At 33.6% G+C, this 19,140-nt stretch overlaps 1 long non-coding RNA gene across 3 annotated transcripts; it reads left to right on the top strand.

The window, feature by feature from the left end:
* The first annotated feature begins 14,729 nt into the window (after positions 1 to 14,729).
* Positions 14,730 to 17,945, top strand: LOC131544825 (uncharacterized). 3 transcript variants are annotated; one of them, XR_009272236.1, is made up of 5 exons: positions 14,730 to 15,058; positions 15,495 to 15,631; positions 15,868 to 16,602; positions 17,237 to 17,368; positions 17,621 to 17,945. It is a non-coding gene; the product is annotated as an uncharacterized LOC131544825 (long non-coding RNA). The 3 variants fall into 3 exon arrangements; XR_009272235.1 differs by having other exon boundaries at positions 16,513 to 16,602; XR_009272234.1 differs by having other exon boundaries at positions 15,495 to 16,602.
* The last annotated feature ends 1,195 nt before the right edge of the window (positions 17,946 to 19,140 follow it).

Consider the following 19,140-nt stretch of genomic DNA (forward strand, 5'->3'; position numbering starts at 1 on the left):
ACTTCAGTAGTACATAGCAAATTGCTATGCTAGACTAATTGGCTAACTGACTAACTTTTCTGCTGATAAGAGGTAATAATTTGAGATGAAAGCCAGGACTCTTCTCTCACAATCATTATCAGTGGCTTGATGGTTCATGAAGTTCTTTAATGTCTAATGTGGTACTGTGTTGTCTGTGCTGATTAAAGGTATTGCATGGTCTATGTGTCTTACAGCAGGAGTTATTTAGTGGTTAAAGGCAGAACGTTGCTCTATCCTATTTATTCTTAAAATAAATAAATAAATATATATATATATATATATATATATATATACACACACACTATATTGCCAGAAGTATTGGGTCACCCCCTTCTAATGAACAGGTTTGACTACTTAATTTAAGTAATTTCCATGAGTACAAATCTTAATGTTTAAGCATATAATGATATTCTAGGGAATTGTGTGCTTCTAATTTTAAAGCAACAGTTTGGACAGGACCCTTTTCTATTTTAACATGACAATGCCTCTGTGTATAAAGCAAGGTTCAAAAAGAAATGATTGATTTAGTCAGTGTGCTTAAACATTAAGATTTGTACTCATGGAAATTACTAAAGTAGTCAAACCTGTTCATTAGAAGGGGGTGGCCCAATACTTTTGGCAATATAGTGTATATCCTAAAAAAAACTGTTTGTGTTACAAAATGCCCACTCTCAGAAAAATAAGCCATCTGTCTCTTGGGTGCCATTTCAAAAGGTGTACAGTTTTATGTACACTTTAGCAATGGCGTATAGCTTTGGTTTGAACATTGGGGGGTGTGAGCTGTTTTAGTGTAGTCCTGGGTCATGCTCCCATGCTTATATTTATTTTTGTAAAATGGTCTTTTTGTGCTATCATCCACACCTGCAAAATTGGCCGATAACATAACTGCAATAAAGTAACAGCGTAGTTAATTACTTGTTTACATAGGATATTTATTGTATTTTATATTAATTAGGGACTTATAGGCTATAGTTTGACAGAATGTTCTAATTTACCAAGTCATGGGAAGTCTATCTAACTTAGTGTTTTCTTATAGGCTATTGATATTATTTATTTCATACTCCTTAACAGTTCATCAGGCTTTTAATGATTTAATCTATGCCATCTTTTGGAATATCTGAAGGTTTTCCCAGGTTTTCCCATCACTCATCATTAAATCCCATTTTACACATGGCTCTCAATTCTGACTTGTACTTGCTCTTATAATGTATGCCTACCATAGTTCTTAACTGTAGCATTTGTGTAGCAAATTAGCTTAAAAGGGAATTGCATATAAATAATTACAATTAATTATGATTAATTACAATTATTTATATCGGCTGACAGTAATAACTGTAGCAGACTTAAATTGCCATCAACTGATCTGTTCGTCCAGCGACCATTCAGTGTAAGTTCATATCAACTCTAAGAAAGGATATTTTCGTGGCCACAGAAAATACTTTCATACAGTATTAATGCATTAGAGCATGTAGTAAGGTTCGAAAATCGTAAAGGGACATTAATTTGCAAGGCAGAATCAGAAACTCATGTAATTTGTGCACACAACTTTTATTAACTAAATGCTAGCACACATACCTAATCTAAACAAACAAACAAACATACATACATACACTCACGCATATATAAAAAAGGGGAGCTAAAGTGGATGAATGAAGCCATTAAAGAAAACAGAATGCAGTTATGGAAAGAGTCAGTTAACCACCTGAGTAAAACCACCAGCGCCGTTTATAACGGGGTCTATAACTTATTACTAAACCTCTGTTTAGTTTAGTTAGATGTACCATACTTGCACTTCCATGTGTTGGCGAGTGTCTGGAATGCAGTCTCAGATGAAAGTCTTAATGGTTTCAAGGTTTTGGACTCCCGATCACGTTCTTCTGGGTTGAAGAGTGATGAATTCCACAAGATGTTATTTCTGAGATGTTCTGAGATAGAAATTTTCTTTCCAGGTAGAAAGTGAAAAAGAGCTACGAAAGAGATCATCTGAGGTCCGAGGAGCTTTGGTTGAATGCAAAGTCAAGGCCGCAAGGCCTGGCGCAAAACTTAAGGTTCCGGAAAAGTTCTAGCTCACATCCTTCTAGGATCTAACAGAACCGCAGACTGAGATATGTTGGAGCCCACCGGGCATGCCGGTACCGGCTCAGGCTCTCCACACGGGCAGCAATCCGGAGATTTAGCAGAAGAGCTTTTTCAGAAGAGCGCGAGTGGAACTGTGCGTGAGCCCTTTAAGGTCTGCGAAGAGTCACACCTCTCAGGATGAGCTTGACCAATGAGAAAGGCTGAATTTCCAAGCGGGAGTTTGGAAATACTGGGGGGGGTTATGACTCTTTGTCTGAGAGCATGGTAATTTGCAAAGGGGTTGGATTGGAAGTTGATATACAAACTATTAAAGATTCTTAGGACACTAATATGTTGCATAGGTATCAACATGTAATATTCACTCTCAATTAGATCATCCGAAGACGAATTGATAGAGACCAAACATGGTATGAGTTAAAATGATATTAACAAGTGATCTATCATAAGCATGCATAAAACAGTATACAATACACAAAAACATATACAAGAACAGTAATAATATACACAGTGACCTGAATGATATGTGTGTTTGTTCAAAGAAAGGTTTTTCTATGAATTAATTACAGAAGAGTCCATTTTTATGGCATAATGTCTTTCCTATAGGAAAGAGGTAGTGAGATGCTCTGCATTTGCATTCCTTTGAGCAATAAAACTAGTGTTATCTGATGGGTTGCCATGAGACCGGGGGCCTGAAGTCCTTGACATACCTACTGGCACCGAGTATGTGTATTGGGTGAGGGGTCTGTGACTATTTGTTAATCTAATAACTAATTGATTTGTTAAATCAAATGCAAAATTGTGTGTCTGATTGGTCCAAATGCTACATTTGTTATAATAAGACTAGCCTATTAATCATTACCAAGCCAATAATTACTTTTTTTTTTTTATTAATCTATACAGAATTTGTTATGAAGAAACAAAAGCCTGCACATTTAGAACCAATAGCTAGGCTACAACATGCCACAGTTGTAATATAAATCTATAGAGAAAAATCTATTCCCTTAACAGATTATCTATTATAAATTCTACAACAAGTTAGACTAAATTTTACCCAATAAATAAACCTACAACAAAACATGATAAATTCTAGTAAAGGCGGTCATGAGTAGTTTGAAAAGATTTTAATATATGTTAGTGCTGGTTCAAGACTTTTTTATTTGCCTTTTTAGAAATTATTCAAATTTCTCCATAGCATTTTAAAGTGGCTGTATCTGTACTTTCTGGTTTTGGTTATTTTCTTACTTATTATTTTTTAATGAATGACGCAAAGGTTGTAACATCAGTGCAAATTCTCATATTTCAGTGATAAATTCTCATATTTCACGTGACCATTAAACAATGTAATAACATATATAAATGAATGAACTCACCATGTGTGCATTTCTCTCTTTATTTGCTTATTAACATAGTTGTTAGACTTTAATCTTTAGACTTTAATTGTTTAGACATTAATATTTCAATAGATAACCCTAAATGTCAAGGTTACAAGGAATTTTTCATGCCAAATTGAAATATTATTTTTAAATTATTTTTGGTCACATTTTATATTAGGTGGCCTTAACTACTATGTACTTACATCAAAAAAATAAGTACAATGTACTTATTGTGTTCATATTGTATTGCAAAACACTTGCTATTGCAGTGGGATACGGGTAAGGTTAGGGACAGGTTTGGTGGGTAGGTTTAAGGGTAGGTTAAGGTGTAAGGGATGGGACAGCAGTGTAATTATACATTTAATTGCAGAAATTAATTACAGATGTAATTACATATATGTATTTTTAAAAATATAAGTACAATGTAAAAACATGTATGTACGCAATAAGTGCATTATATCAAATGATTAATTTAAATATAAGTACATGTAAGTACATTTAATTACATTTAAGTACAAATGTAAGTTAAATAAAGTGGGACCTTATTTTTTAATTTGCAAAACAATTTAGAGTCAAAATATTTTAGAATAGTTAATAAAAGTATAGATGGGTATGGAATGATGCCTGTTATATTGTTTTTCTTAAATATTAAATTGTTAAATCAAACAATCAATTATTCAATCAATCAATCAAGACACATTCAAGGGCTATGTCACCATATTTTGAGAATGAACGATTTAAGCAAAAGCCGCATTGAATACTCACCAGTGTTTCCTATAGAACCCTTCAAAAACCATCACTGCATACAAATGAAAAATAAAGAACAGCTTTGATATCCTTGATATACAGTCCCTAACAGTAACACTGGCTGTATGATGTCCAGTGAAGCAAACACTGCTACACCTTTATAAATAGTATCCTCACTCACTCCACAGAAAGTGAGAAAATCTTGCATAACATAATAGGCTGATGCAGAAGATACTACAAATGCTGATAGGGGCTGGTGTTCTGTAGTGATGCTGAAAAACAGTGAGATCTTAACTGAATAGATCAGGAGGTGTTATAGACCATTAAGGAAGGCTTAAAGACTGCATAAAGCATCGGAATCTGCAAGAGAAAAAAGTTACATAAATGTATGTCTGATTTGTACCGTAGAAAAGGTATGTGATAGTTCAAATCAATAAAAGTAAAAGCAGAATTTACTAAACTTAATCCTCAATAACCCATCCTTTTACTGATGGGTTTTCTTGGGCTTTATTAGAACAATGCATTGCTCAATAAATACCAAATTGGCCATGAAAGCTTGCATTAAAAAGCTACATGTTACTGAAACACATTACAGCTATCTCTTTTGTGAATCTTGTGCATTTGGATAGTAAATATTTCCACAGAAATGCATTTAGAATAGAGCAAATAGAAAAGAACATGTTGAACATGAACATGAAATGAACATGAGGCAAAAAAGCAGCTGCTCATCTAATGAATACACCAATTAAAGTCCATTCATTCATTATCGTATTTTCATTCATTCATTATCATATTTTCATTCATTCATTCATTCATTCATTCATTCATTCATTCATTTATTCATTATCATAATTTCATTCATTCATTCATTCATCCATCATATTTTCGTTCATTCATTCATTCATCACATTTTCATTCATTCATTCATTCATTCATTCTTTCATCATCATCATATTTTCACTCACTCACTCACTCAGTGACTCACTCACTCATTCATTCATTATCATATTTTCATTAATTAATTCATTCATTCATTATCATAATTTCATTCATTCATCCATCACATTTTCATTCATTCATTCATTCATTGATTATCATATTTTCATTAATTCATTCAGTCACTCACTCACTCACTCACTCATTCATTCATTCATTATCATATTTTCATGCATTCATTATATTTTCATTCATTCATTCATTCATCATATTTTCATTCATCATATTTTTATCCAGTTGCTTTCTCCAAAATATACTTGAAAATATATATCTTATATGCCAGTTAGTTCACTTATTATCGGTTTACAATTAACTGCTTAAAATTAAAACTGCACAGGATTACAATTAGCACAGGTTTATATTTCTTTTTTTTTAGAGGTGACTGATTATAGGCCTCACTGAGTTAATGAATCTCAGTTTGAGTGAACATTGACAAAAACAAAATGATCTACAAAATAGCACTTTTTTCACTCAAAAACTAAGATGCATAAGCTCAGATCAGTGAAGCCTATGACCAATCAGTTCCAAAAGGAAATACAAAACCTGTGCTAATGTTGACAAAAAAGAATGACTCCAAGATTTGGTCATATATAGCGTAATGAGATAATCACCAGCCATTTTTAAAATGCTGGTTATCTTTGACTGGGAACAGAATAAATGGTAACACTTTACAATAAGGTTCATTAGTTAACTACATTAGTTAACATGAACTAATAATGAACTGCACTTATACAGCGTTTATTAATCTTTGTTAATGTTAATTTCAACATTTAATAATACATTATTAAAATCTTGTTAACATTAGGTAATGCACTGTGAACTAACATGAACTAACAATGAACATCTGTATTTTTATTAACTAACGTTAGCGAAGATTAGTAAATACAGTAACAAATGTATTGCTCATGGTTAGTTCATGTTAGTTAATACATGAACTAATGTTTAACTAATGAACCTTATTGTAAAGTGTTACCGAATAAATAATAAATAAATAAGATAAAGATAAAGAATTTTCAGCACAGCACATTTAGGGGTAAATAAGGTACAAAGATACCATTTAGAAATTGTACCTTAGTGTACTACCTCAGCGACAGCTTTGTACCTTATTTTATGAGAGTGTAGGATAAATGCAAGAAGAAGAAAAAAAGGATTTGTGCTAGTATCCTAAAATTATGCTTTCAAAGACGTACAAACTCAAAACCTGTGCATTCCTGACCTTTAAAGCTATGGATCTGCTAGCATATATTATTATTATTATTATTATTATGGTTTTTATTTTATATTTTACTGTGCATAACCAACAACTACTCTCTTTACACATTTTCATTACCAACCATGTAAGCCTGCATGAAGTCTCCACTGAACAACAGACGAGAGAAACAAACACCCAAAATTGAAAAAAAACTTTTATTCACAACAATTTATTTTAGCTACATTTAATTAAAAAAAAAAATATATTAAATGTAGCTAAAATAAATTTTTATTTAATTTTAATTTTATTCTTACCTTAAAGAAATTGAGTAAATTCAATGAATAATTTTTTTCAGTGAACAAGCACAGTATTTCTCAGGCCTAAACAGAGAGTAAATGTCTGGTGTGTTTTTTTTTTGCACATAAGAATAAAAATACTCTGATATAATTTCTTTCTGTTTCAGTTTTCTCATACTTTTGAACGGCACTTTTCCAACAATAGAGATTTCATAGATTACATAACTGCAGGGCAAAAGTCTTCATTTGTAATTTATCATATACTAAAAATACAATACGTATCATGGCAAGCAAATGGTTGGGGTAATTAAATCGTCAAGGGAGACAAAGAGAGGTCTTAATTAAGTTACGGAAACGGCATACGCTAGAGCCCCAGAGGAATTTCCAGTGGAGCTTGACATACTGTGACTTATAATGTAATTATAGCTTTAATACCGAGCTAAAAACCAATGCAAACAAAATGCTTTGGCTTCTCACACTGTTTAGTCATTTAGACCTGCGGTCATAACCTAAAGTGATAAAGAAAGCTGTAAATGTGTGGAAAATCACAACTCAAAAAACATTATTCAGTGTTAAAAACACAAGCATAATTTGTGGCCAAATAGTTGTGGCAAATACTGTTTTCACTAGATTTATTCCTCCAGGAACATGTGTCACATGCAAAGACCTAAAAAATCTGTTTAAAAAGGTGGTAGTGATTATCATAACCTAATAATAGGCTAAAAACGAGGTAGGAGAGTCTTTCTCATCACCATTGTGTGAACAAGGTTTAGTGCTTTAGGGAGGCTGACCTTACATTTAATGCACTCTAAGATGATTTAGATGGAAAAACATCTGCTAAATGACATGCAATCTTGCACTGCTGCTGTAGGCGGAGAAGCACAAGAGAAGAGGGCATGAGTCAGCGGATCTCAGTCAGACCTTCATCTACAACAGCTTCACACCCACAGACCAAATTTACTCAGTGTGTCCACTGAATGTAGTTTTTCTTTATTACAAACAGAAATATATTAGAATATAAGTGAAGCCCAGAGTTCATGCAGGTCTAAGCAGTCAATGAAATCAGTGTGATTATTCAGTACTTAATATTCCTATTAAGCAATATGCTATACTGGTTAAAAGTTTGGAATAACACTTTAGTTTAGGGACAATTCTCACTATTAACTAGTTGTTTATTAATATGCATAGTACTAACATATTGGCTGTTTATTAGTACTTATAAAGCACATATTAATGACTTATTCTGCATGAACATTAGAACCCTTAATCCTACCCCATACAGTACCTTAACTTAACAGTTACCTTACTAACTATTAGTAAGCAGCAAATTAGGAGTTTACTGAGACAAAATTAAAAGTAGTTAATAGTTAGTTAATAGTGAGAACTATTCCCCAAACTAAAATGTGTCCAAGATTTTTTTATTGATTTAAAAAAAAACAAAAAACTCTTCTGCTCACTGAAGCGGAATTTATTTGATTAAAAATACAGTAAAAACAGTAATGTTACATTATAACAAAATATTACAATATAATACCAATACTTTTTCAGCAGCCATTAATCCAGTTTTCAGTGTCACATGATCATTCAGAGATCATACTAATATGCTGATTTGGTGCCCAAGTAACATTTCTTATCATGACTAAGGTTAAAAACAGTTAGTATTCAATTGATCAAACATAACCAGGAAAAAAATGTATCACTGTTTCCACACAAATAATAAATAGCAAAAACTGTTTTCACTGTTGACATAATAACAAAAACCATTATAAATAATTGAGCACCAATAATAATTGATAATAATTAAGCGCAATATATAATGATTTCTGAATGCTCAAGTGGCACTGAAAACCGGAGTGATGGCTGCTGATAATTCAGCTTTTCCATCAAATTAAAAAGTTGTATTTTAAAATACATTAAAATAGAAAAAAAGTTATTTTAATTTGCAATAGTAATAATAACTCTTCCGTAATAATAATGACTGAATCCATTTATTTAAAATGGCAGAGGAAGACATTATCCAAGCATATTTTTTGCTTGTTTGCGACCTTACGCTACTTTGCATTGTTCTTAGTAGATTGCACTGGTCATTCTGTAAATGAGATATTGCATTTGCATTCTTTACTATAATTTGTGCATTGTCAGTAGATCACCCCACCTTCCTCTCCCATTGGCGCTTTTTTGGAATTGTGCTTTTGCACTAATTTGCCTTGTTTAGTAAATCTGGCCCTTGGTGAGCAAAAAGAGACTTCTTCATTTTTCTGTAATGTATAATTATATATTTAAAAAAAAAAAAATCATGGCTGACCTGTTAAATAACAGAATCTGTTATTAATCTGTTGCCAGCAGCAAGAAGCATTTACACAGTATTTGACGTAATCTCACCCCATGTCATCTATTAGCAAGGTGGGCAAGTGTTACGACTGCGATAAGCAGGAGTCGAATCAAAGCACATCAGACTGCCATATAATCAAACAGAGGAGGTCAGGGGTGGCACATCAATATCCAGTTTCCAAAGTGACAGGAAAGTCTTTTTCTAATTATCTACAGGAACGGAAATGAAAAAACACCAATAAATAAATGTGGAGTGGAGACTTTAATCCAAGAGGTCATAAATTAATTAAGAATTTATTTTTAGCTAAAACTGGATTGCACCAGTGTTTCTCAGTTTTGTTCTCGCACATTTTGGATGTCACTCATTTCAAAAATATTTTATTGAGCATTATTATGCTTTCACACATCACATGATACCATAAAAATGTTGTAAAACACTATAGTTTAAGTATTAGCTGCCCGACTATTCTGGGAAATGACTACATTTGCTTGCTTGGATTCAATTCTGTGTCGCTTCGACAGAATGCCACATTTACTTTAAGCTCTTGCGTAGATATAGTTTGTTGGCATGCCAACCAGCAGAGACCAGACGTGTGGGCCTGCAGCATTTCGTCAAGGTCATGAAAAACTTGGTGACATAGAAAATGAGTCTAATGGATTGAGTCACAATGCACACACAAACACACACTTATTCAGCACTTTAATCTTTTAAAATTGTTGGTTATAAAAATCCAGTTTTTTGTGTTTGCACTTCTGAGTGGAGCTCAGGAGGCAGAACGGTTCAACATGTATACGTCAGCAGTCACAGGGTGTGAGGCTGACAGATAGATATATTATACCATAATTATGCTAAATAAATATTGTGCTGGCTTATTCGAAAGCTTTTCCGACTAGCAGAAACATCTACAAGCTGATGTAGTTTTCATGGAACATTCAAATTTAGAAAAATATGATTATTTACATTTAACGTCAGCTTATGCATATAATTGCTTCTTTGCTCTAAATAAAACATTTTCTTTCACATTAAGCAACAACAACAACAATAAAGAAGTTAATCATCATTTGACCTCATTTACTCATTAGGCACTTATTGTTCTGAAAATTGTAGGCTTTTAGTTAATAGCATTTACACTCATTGACATTCAGAATTAAATCAGTTGTCTAATATATGCTACAAATATGCAGTTTAGTGTATAATACAGCAGATGCGATTATCATGGAGAATTGACAGTCACATGCTCTGGGAAAAATCTGTCCTTTCATACTGATCCAAGGCCAGCTTCATCTACCCAAAGCTTTATTTTTAACCATCAGAATAAAAATTTACTGAGTCTTCTAAAATCTTTCTTAGTCAGAGCCATGTTAAAATTTAAATTAAATAAAATATGGTCAGTTTGTAAATGTAAATCCATTTTATTGGATTGGATTAGGTGGTCATTAAGGAATCTCTGTATGTTGCCTGTTCAAGGCTCACATTCTCAGACAGATTAAGAAGGGCAGACAAATATTCTGAATACTTTAGATTCCACATGTTTTTGGACTCCTTTATCTTAACTTTAGCTAAATAGACCACTGGATAGCTTGAACTGGAGCATGACATTCTCCATTACAGTTAGCATACTTATTATCCAAATAAAGAACTGCAGGACACATTTTTCTGGAAAATTACTTATAATGAGTTGGTTTGTACCATGGAACTGATATAGAAGGGCAGGCAAGATAAATGAGCTGACAATTTCAATGCATTGAGTTCAGACGCGTGGGAATGTGATGGACGAAGCAGTGATCAGCTATTTGACAGCTGGGAAAACAGCTGCACACATTCCATAGCTGTGCCTGCAGGTGTTGAGTCCTGTCTAATTAGACCTGACCTGCCAGCCACTGTTAGCCAGCCTCAGAGTGATGGCACACAATCAGCTAATGTACCTGAAGCTGTAGCAGTTTATGCTGAAGAGCTTAAGATAGACTTCCTCTGTCAGTGAAAGCTCTGCCAGACCGTGCTCACTCAGTTTACAATATCTTTGGCAGGCAGACAGACTGAAAGTGGCTGTCTAAATCATCTTATCATTCACAAACAAAATGCTTTAGTTTTCACATGGAAATGCTTGGGTAAGTGACAAAATAAAAGGTTTGGAGGGTTTGTGGGGCTTTGTTATAATATTATACTATTTATTTAATAGGATTTAGACTAATCATTTAGTAGAGTGAGAGGGTCCTGATAAAATAGTGAGCATGTCAGTGTTGGTTGATCAATAATGAGAATCACATATGATCATGAATGAGAAATCTTACCCTAAGTTACAAAAGTTACAGGTACATCTTTTTACCTTATTTATCCCTGAATGGGACATTAGTACCTTAAAGGTAGATATACTGTATGTACAGCCCTACTGAGCACATAGCGTTCTTTCACCTATATTACACTGAGGGATGTTATTATTATTCAATGTATATTCAAATGCACATGGCCACTGCACAGAATGTTATATAATCAGGCCATGTGATTATAGGCAATGAAAGAAATGGAGGTGGTAATTTCATTTTGTAAATGTCCTTGCTATCACAGAACACATTTTACAAACCTAACACGATGAAGTCATCATACTAGTTCTTTGTCCATTGAACTTTCATAATGAATTCTCGCTGCATTTCAAAGAACTGTGTAATAGATAAAACATTATTGTCAAGTAATAGTACATCTGTGGTGTATTGTTAAAAGTGATGGATTTTCATACCTATCAGTCGTCATGTTGGAAATGGCATATTTTATGGATTTATTACTATATACCATTTTAAATGAATTTGCTCTTGTTGTAACTACCATTTTCTATTACTACAACTTCAGTATTGCTAAATTCCTTGTGTGAACCACAAAATTTGCATAGACTTTATTTTTAAAGTTTTTTTTAAACTTCATACTGTATTTTTAAACAGTCATGTATAGTGCATGTATCTTCTGCATAATATAGTTTTAAACTTGACAGTGTTTTATGTTACAATTTATGTTATTTAGTTATATTTATGCATTATTGTAGTGTATGTATATGCTGCATATATCATGTGATCTTTCATTGTATCATCTGTGTTATTATTAGTACATTTTACATTTTGCATACAATTAATAGCCCAAAAAGCAGTATTTTAGCCAGAAGCAATGGTATAAAATTGTTTTAATGATGGGTTTATTACAAACACACAGCTTTTCGCTTCACAAGATGTTAACTGATGGACTGGAGTCGTGTGGATTATTTGTGGACTGTATGGACTGACGGCTATGAAGGTAAATTTCATATTCACACTGCAGTTGTGAGTAAGTGATGTAATGCTACAAATAAGCATTAAGTTGCTTTTATTATTATTTATTCCCCCCTTTGCCTTATTCTGCACTGATAACTGAGGTCCATGTACCTATAACAATAATTTCAAAATGCTGGTATATTTTTCTTGTTACCCTCTTGTACTAGCAATAAACAGCTCACAAAGATTAAACCATTTTAAATGACTGCATATAAGCAACAAATGATTTAGTAGAGACTGTAACACAGAGAAGTACGATGTGGTTGCTATGGAAACATACAGCAGCTCTCTGCTCTTATCTGACATTGAGTTAAATCTAAAGAGAGATGCTAGAAATTCTTTACAATGAAAAACAACAGAGAATGAATCTTCTGATGCACATGCGCTTAGATGATGCACTGCATTTCCTGTCGTCGTGTCATGAATTTTTTAATCTTGATTTAAAAAATTGAAGGTGATACGAGGCACTGGCTGACACACCTGATACATTGTTTAAAAGAATACAGATTCAAAGAGTGCTTGATAAAAGACTCCTTCAGTGTCTATCGTTGTTAGCCATGTTGAGGGCGTCAAATATCTTACATGCACACACACACACTTGGGCTTTTCTGTGGGTTTATGAGTTGTGTGCGAGAGGCAGGAGAGAACCTGGGGAACAGGAGATAGCCTACGTGAGGACTCATATGGCCACGTACACACTACAAGTTTGAGGAGTGACAACCGCATTTAGCTGCAGTGTGTACGTGGCCATAAACATGATGAAGAGGGACAAAGAGTCAAATCTCTTCTCCTTCTTTTTTACCTTTTTCTGTAGCACAAAATATCTAATTATACAAATTTGCCATGCAACAGTTTGCCAAAAAGTAGTTAGACTGGGTGGCTCTCCAAGCTTGAAACAAACATAACCTAAGCCATTTACAAGGACAGTTCATACATTTTTCAAAATATTCTGGGTAACACTTTACAGTATGGTCTCATTTATTAATATTAGTTAATGTTTTTTTTTTTTTTTTTTTTTTTTTATTTTTTTTTTTTTTACAGATAGTTACATTAGTAAATGTTGAAAATTTTATACTAATAAATGCTTTAGAAGTTCAGGTTACGCATAAGGGATAATTGACGATGGGCCGTTGAATTATTAGAAAAATAATGCACACCCGAGGTGGTCGTTGCCGCATCAAAACTTCGGGTGTGCATTATTTTTCTAATAATTCAACGGACTGAAATCAATTATTCCGTTTATACTACGGTTGCCACACCTCGATCAGATTATATATTTCAAGGCATTCGTCCGGTTTTTCTACTTAAATCGCTATTGTGAGTAGGATTATTTCTTCCGCATCTCATCCAACGCCTCCGTTGCTAATTCCAAAACATTTTAAACCTAACAGAGGCTTGAGCCGTTGATAGCAGACTAATGCAGTCAATACAGTTAATAACTAAGTTATGAGAGAGAGAGAGAGAGAGAGAGAGAGATTACCTCTGTGTGTCTCTCAATAGTGTTCGGCAGCAACGTCTCTAGTTATAGTGAAACTTTAAATTCATTTTCTTCACGAACAGCACCGTTGTTGTTAACGTTACCTCGCTTGTGAGAAGTCATGTAGTTTTTAAGTTGTTAAACTACTGATAAAATCGTCAGAGTAGTGCTAACAACATTAGCGCGATGAAGGCCATGTTATTGAACGTTCGTCAGCATTCAACGGCCCCGTGGTATAATTTGTTTTAAGGTGTCCTTGTTGTAATGAGGTTGTCATTTAACAACATGTTTGCTTTAGGGTTGATTTTTATGCACAAGTTATTGTCTTTACTATAGTATGTACATGTAAGGTGTAACACTGCAAAATAAAGTGTTACTGAAGTTTATTGTTAGTTCATGCCCTTACAAAAAATAACTGCAGTTTATTGAAGCAGTATAAATGCAGTACAATGAAGTACAACTGGACAATTGCAGTATAATGAAGTATATAACTGCAGTTCATTAAAGTTCAAGAGCAGTAAAACTGAAGTACAATGAAGTGCAACTGTAGATTTGCTGTATAATGAAGTACAGATACAATATAACTGCAGTTCAGTGATATGCTGAAATGCAGGTGAAGATATCAGATGCAAAAACGTCTAAATCTGTCTGATTAAACTTATTTAATTGTATTTTTTTTATGAGCATTTTTTTAAATAAAGCTCCTATGATTAGGTTCAGTAATTTCACTTATGGCAATGAGGTTCTTTTCATTGGCAATAAAGTCTTATTGTATAGGCCCTGTACTGCAGTTATGCTGTATTGTGCAACATGTTGCAAGTGCTGTGGTTGGCAAGTGTTTTTTTTTTTTGTTTGTTTTTTTTTGTAATGTAGACTTCCTATAAAATATTCGTACAAAAATATTTGCCTATGGAATATTTCACTCGCATCGATTAATAATCCGCATTTGTGATCTTCCTTCGCGCCAAAGGTCGTTGTCCTGACAACGAGTCTCGCGAGCAGCGGATTACTTGTAACAGACAGTAAATCAGCGTTTTTTCCGTAGTGTCTACTGCAGGATGGATATAAAAGTATAAAACACGTTTTGGTTTGACAACATCGTTCATATGTGAACTATCACAATTAAAGCACAAAGACATAACAACATTACACTCCGAGACCTTTCACAAGTGCGACAAAAGAGAAGAAACGCTTTCCGGAAGAAGTTCATCAGGCGAGGTGGAGACTAGTCGACTCATCCAGTTTAGCGGTGAGTATAATGTCTAATGTCCTCATATATCTTTAGTTATAATTTTAGAGAGATGTAAAATGACTTGACTGATATCTTATTCAACCCGCTGAGATGAGAAGAAGATGAGAGGAAACGCCGCTTCTGTATCTGTAGCGCGAGCGGGTCTGTGCTCGAGGTGCTTGTGATAGAAAGACAAACAACTGCTTTAATGCTGTTTTACTACACTTTTACTATAATAAACACCAACATCTCAATCCAACCAGTGACAACCCTGTGTATAGATGTATTTAACTCTGCTATGGCTCAGCAATTTGTTATAAGCCGTTCTGTAGAAATTAGTAATGTCATTGTCCAGCTCAGTACAGTTCTCAATAGCATCAGTACATCATTTATAATAATGGAATAAACAAAATTGTACTGAATACAGTGTATTTGTTTGTTTGTTTGTTTCTAGGAGAGCATCAACCCCTAATTGACATGAGGAACAAATCATTGAAAAGTGTTCAGTGTACAGTGTACCCCTCTTTGCAACAGAGGAAGCATTAGGAAAGAGAAGAAGAGAGAAAGTGAAAAGGCACTCAACAGATGTTGGTGAGACTTTATTTCTGGAAATGCTTCAAATGTCACTCACATTCTAGTTAGCCACAAATGTAAACCTGATTTTAGATTTTAGTCTTTAAATGAGATCCATAACTCCAGCTACTTGTAGACCTACAGTCCTGTATATTTCACACTAAATTGTGATGCAGCCTGAATCATAATCACATCATTTTCATTTGTTGGCCAGAGGAGAACTGATCCCTAAACTAAACATACTTTCTCCCAAGGGTTTTTTTCTCCATTCTGTCACCTGACAGAGTTTGAGTTCCTTGCCGCTGTCGAATTTTGGCATTATTTGAGGACTAATAATATTCAGCAATATTATTGATCTGACTCCACCGGCACTATTGGATGAGGACTGAACTGAGCTAGATGATGACACCACTGCTATCTAGATGCACTGAAATTATTTTATATTTGATGATTTTTATACAGTTATTCGAAATTAACTGAGTCAACACTGATTTCAACTGAACAATGACATGTTTTACTGTTTAGAGCTGCTTCACAGCAGATGTGAATTCTGTTTGCATCATTATTTGTCTTTTTATCACTGTAAAGCAGCTTTGAAACAATCTGTATTGTATAAAGCGCTATATAAATAATGGTGACTTGACTTAAATTGGTTCAAATCTTCAAAAAAAAGTGCATGAAACAAGCAACCTGAATAAACACAAAATACAGTTTATTAATGAAACTTGCCTTTGTTTTGTGTTAATTTTCTTAGGAATATCTGACAATATTTAGTGCTGGATATACTCAAAAATAAATCAGGATTTTTTTTTCACAGCACTGTACACCAGCATTTATGTTTAGTGTGACATTAATGTGTGGAAATGGACATTTTATCAGTGTGTGATTGCTATTTTCAGGAAATGCACTGGTAACAACTAAAAAAAGATGACCAAACATATAATTCAACAGAAGATGATGGCTGTGGTGAAACAAGCACTCAAATAATGGTGAGCAGTAATCTACTTTATTTAATTGATCTTTTATTAACTATTATCTTTATAGTTTACTTGAATGTGTAAGTTGCATTGCTGTCTATGCAGGGTCAGAAAGCTCTCTGATTTCTTTATAAATATCTTTGTTTGTGTTCCAAAGAGGAATGAAGGTCTTACGGGTGTGAAACCACACAAGGGTGACTAATTAATGACAGAATTTTCATTTTTGGGTTAGCTGTAACAGGTGTGTATTACACAATTTTAATCAACGTCAGTGGAGGCAACCTGTTTCATGTCGAGTGGTTCTTTGCCTCCACCTCATGCATTAAAATCATGTAATTCACACCTAGCCATGGATTAGCCCTTATGTGTGAAGAGGGTTATAGGCTACACACAGTATTACATGAAGGGGGCACAATAACTGTGGAACACATATATTCTATATACTGTATTCTAGTAGTATTTAAATTATATACTTTTATATTTGTAAATTATGTTTTTTTTCTATTATTATTATTTTTTATTATTATTTAATTAATTTATTTAAGGTTAGAATTTTGAATGAAAAACCAAAATCATAAAGAGGGCAAATAACTTTGGAGGACTCTGTACACTATTTAAACATGATTGTGTCTATGCTTTTTTCCAGAAATGCATGTTATTGTGGGTAGTTGCATGGACTATCAGTGGAGGAACAGAAAGCTCTGAGATTTCATTATAAAGATCTTCAATTGTGTTCTGAAGATGAATGAAGGACTTGCGGGTTTGGAACGATATGAGGGTGAGTTATTGATGACAGAATTTTCATTTTTGGGTGAACCAACCCTTTAACTTCTGTTATCTGGAGTGTTTAAGACATTGTTAATGCTGACCAATATGCCATAAGAAATTAACTGGGAGTAGAATGAATACTTTACACAAACACTTGGTGACATCACAATTCAGGATTTATTTTAAGCATACTAAATATGCCTGTGGTGAAAAGTGTAACTGAAACTTGAGAATTTCTGACCAATTTTGTTTGTTTTTCCAGACTACATCCAAAATAGTGTTTCCACATCTGAGATGAAGGCAGTCATAAGAACCAAGCAAAACGATGAGGATAAGCTCTTCAAAAAATGAAACCTGTCTGAATAATGCAGGAAGAAATGTGCATGATTGTGTGATTTGTAAATAAACACTAAATACATTTAGTGTAACTCTCAGCCTGTTATTTTAAGTTTAAAGAAAAGTAAAATAATTTATTGTTGCATTGCTGTTTGAGACATTCACTGTTGTTTTGTACCTTAATTTATTATATTGCAGTTGTGTAAAATAAAACTTGTTATTCTGAATATTCTGGTTGCATTTCAGTGTTACTGTACAGCATTTTATTAGTATTGCACTTTGGTGGTATTGAATTATACTTCAGTTGTATTATATATTGCAGTACTACTTCAGCTTTATTGCAGTAATACTGCGGTTCTATTGCAGTTGTTTGTTAGTAATACTACAGCTCTACTGCAGTTGTATTTCAATAGTACTTCAGATGTATTGCAGTAAAACGGCAATAATGCAGTTTTTTCGTGTCCAAAAAACTGCATTTTTCTACATGTAAAAAAAAACTGCAGTATTACTTTTAAAAAAAACTGCAGTAAATTTTTGTAAGGGTGATAAAGTAATATAACCAAATTATAAAATGTTACCAAATTCTGTCTACTAATGTTCTTTTGTTGCTGTTGTTGTTGCATATTTGTACATTTTCTGTCTTGGGCAAAGCACAGAAAATGTGTATTCAATTTCATTATAAGCTATAAATAATGAAATTGTTCTGTATGAGCTGCAGCTGTATGGTATTTTTGGGAAGGCCAATAAGAAGACCATTACAATAGTCCACCCTGCTGGTGATAAAGGCATAAATGAGTTTCTCCAAGTCTTGATTGGAAACAAAATGTTCTTGCAGTGTTTTTGAGATGATAATATGCTGATTTAGCTATTGCTTTGACATGACTACTGAAAATAAGGTCTGACTCCAGAATCACATCAAGATTCTTGGCTTGATTTTTAGTTGTTTGTCCCCTAAAAAAGTCAAGGTATGCATTCACCTTAAGAACTGCATTTTTGTTTGTCACATACAACTGTTAATTTCATCTGTGCATTGACAGAGGGAGTCAATGGGGCTGTAGTCAATACGTGATAAGACTAGATAAACCTGAGTGTCATCTACACAGATAATATGGTTCTTTCTCATTATTTGACTCAGTGGGAGCATATACAGGTTGAACAAGAGTGGTGCGAGAACTGAGCCTTGTGGAACTCTGCATGTCTTGTATACTCACATAATAACCTCTACCCTTCTATGACCTGAACTATTTGAAAACCAACCCAGAAAGCCCAACCCAATTTAGCTCTCTCTAAAAGTATGTTGTGATCAACAGTGTAGTAACAGCACTGATATTTTGCCAGAATCAGTATAAACCAGATTTTCCAGGTATCCATTTGAGTTCAGCTGGTTTAAGTTGTTCAGCTAATCGAAAACAAACTTTTCAATGATCTTGCCTATAAAATTAAGAT

Source organism: Onychostoma macrolepis, chromosome 01 (genome assembly GCF_012432095.1).
Source record: "Onychostoma macrolepis isolate SWU-2019 chromosome 01, ASM1243209v1, whole genome shotgun sequence".
Classification (NCBI taxonomy): domain Eukaryota; kingdom Metazoa; phylum Chordata; class Actinopteri; order Cypriniformes; family Cyprinidae; genus Onychostoma; species Onychostoma macrolepis.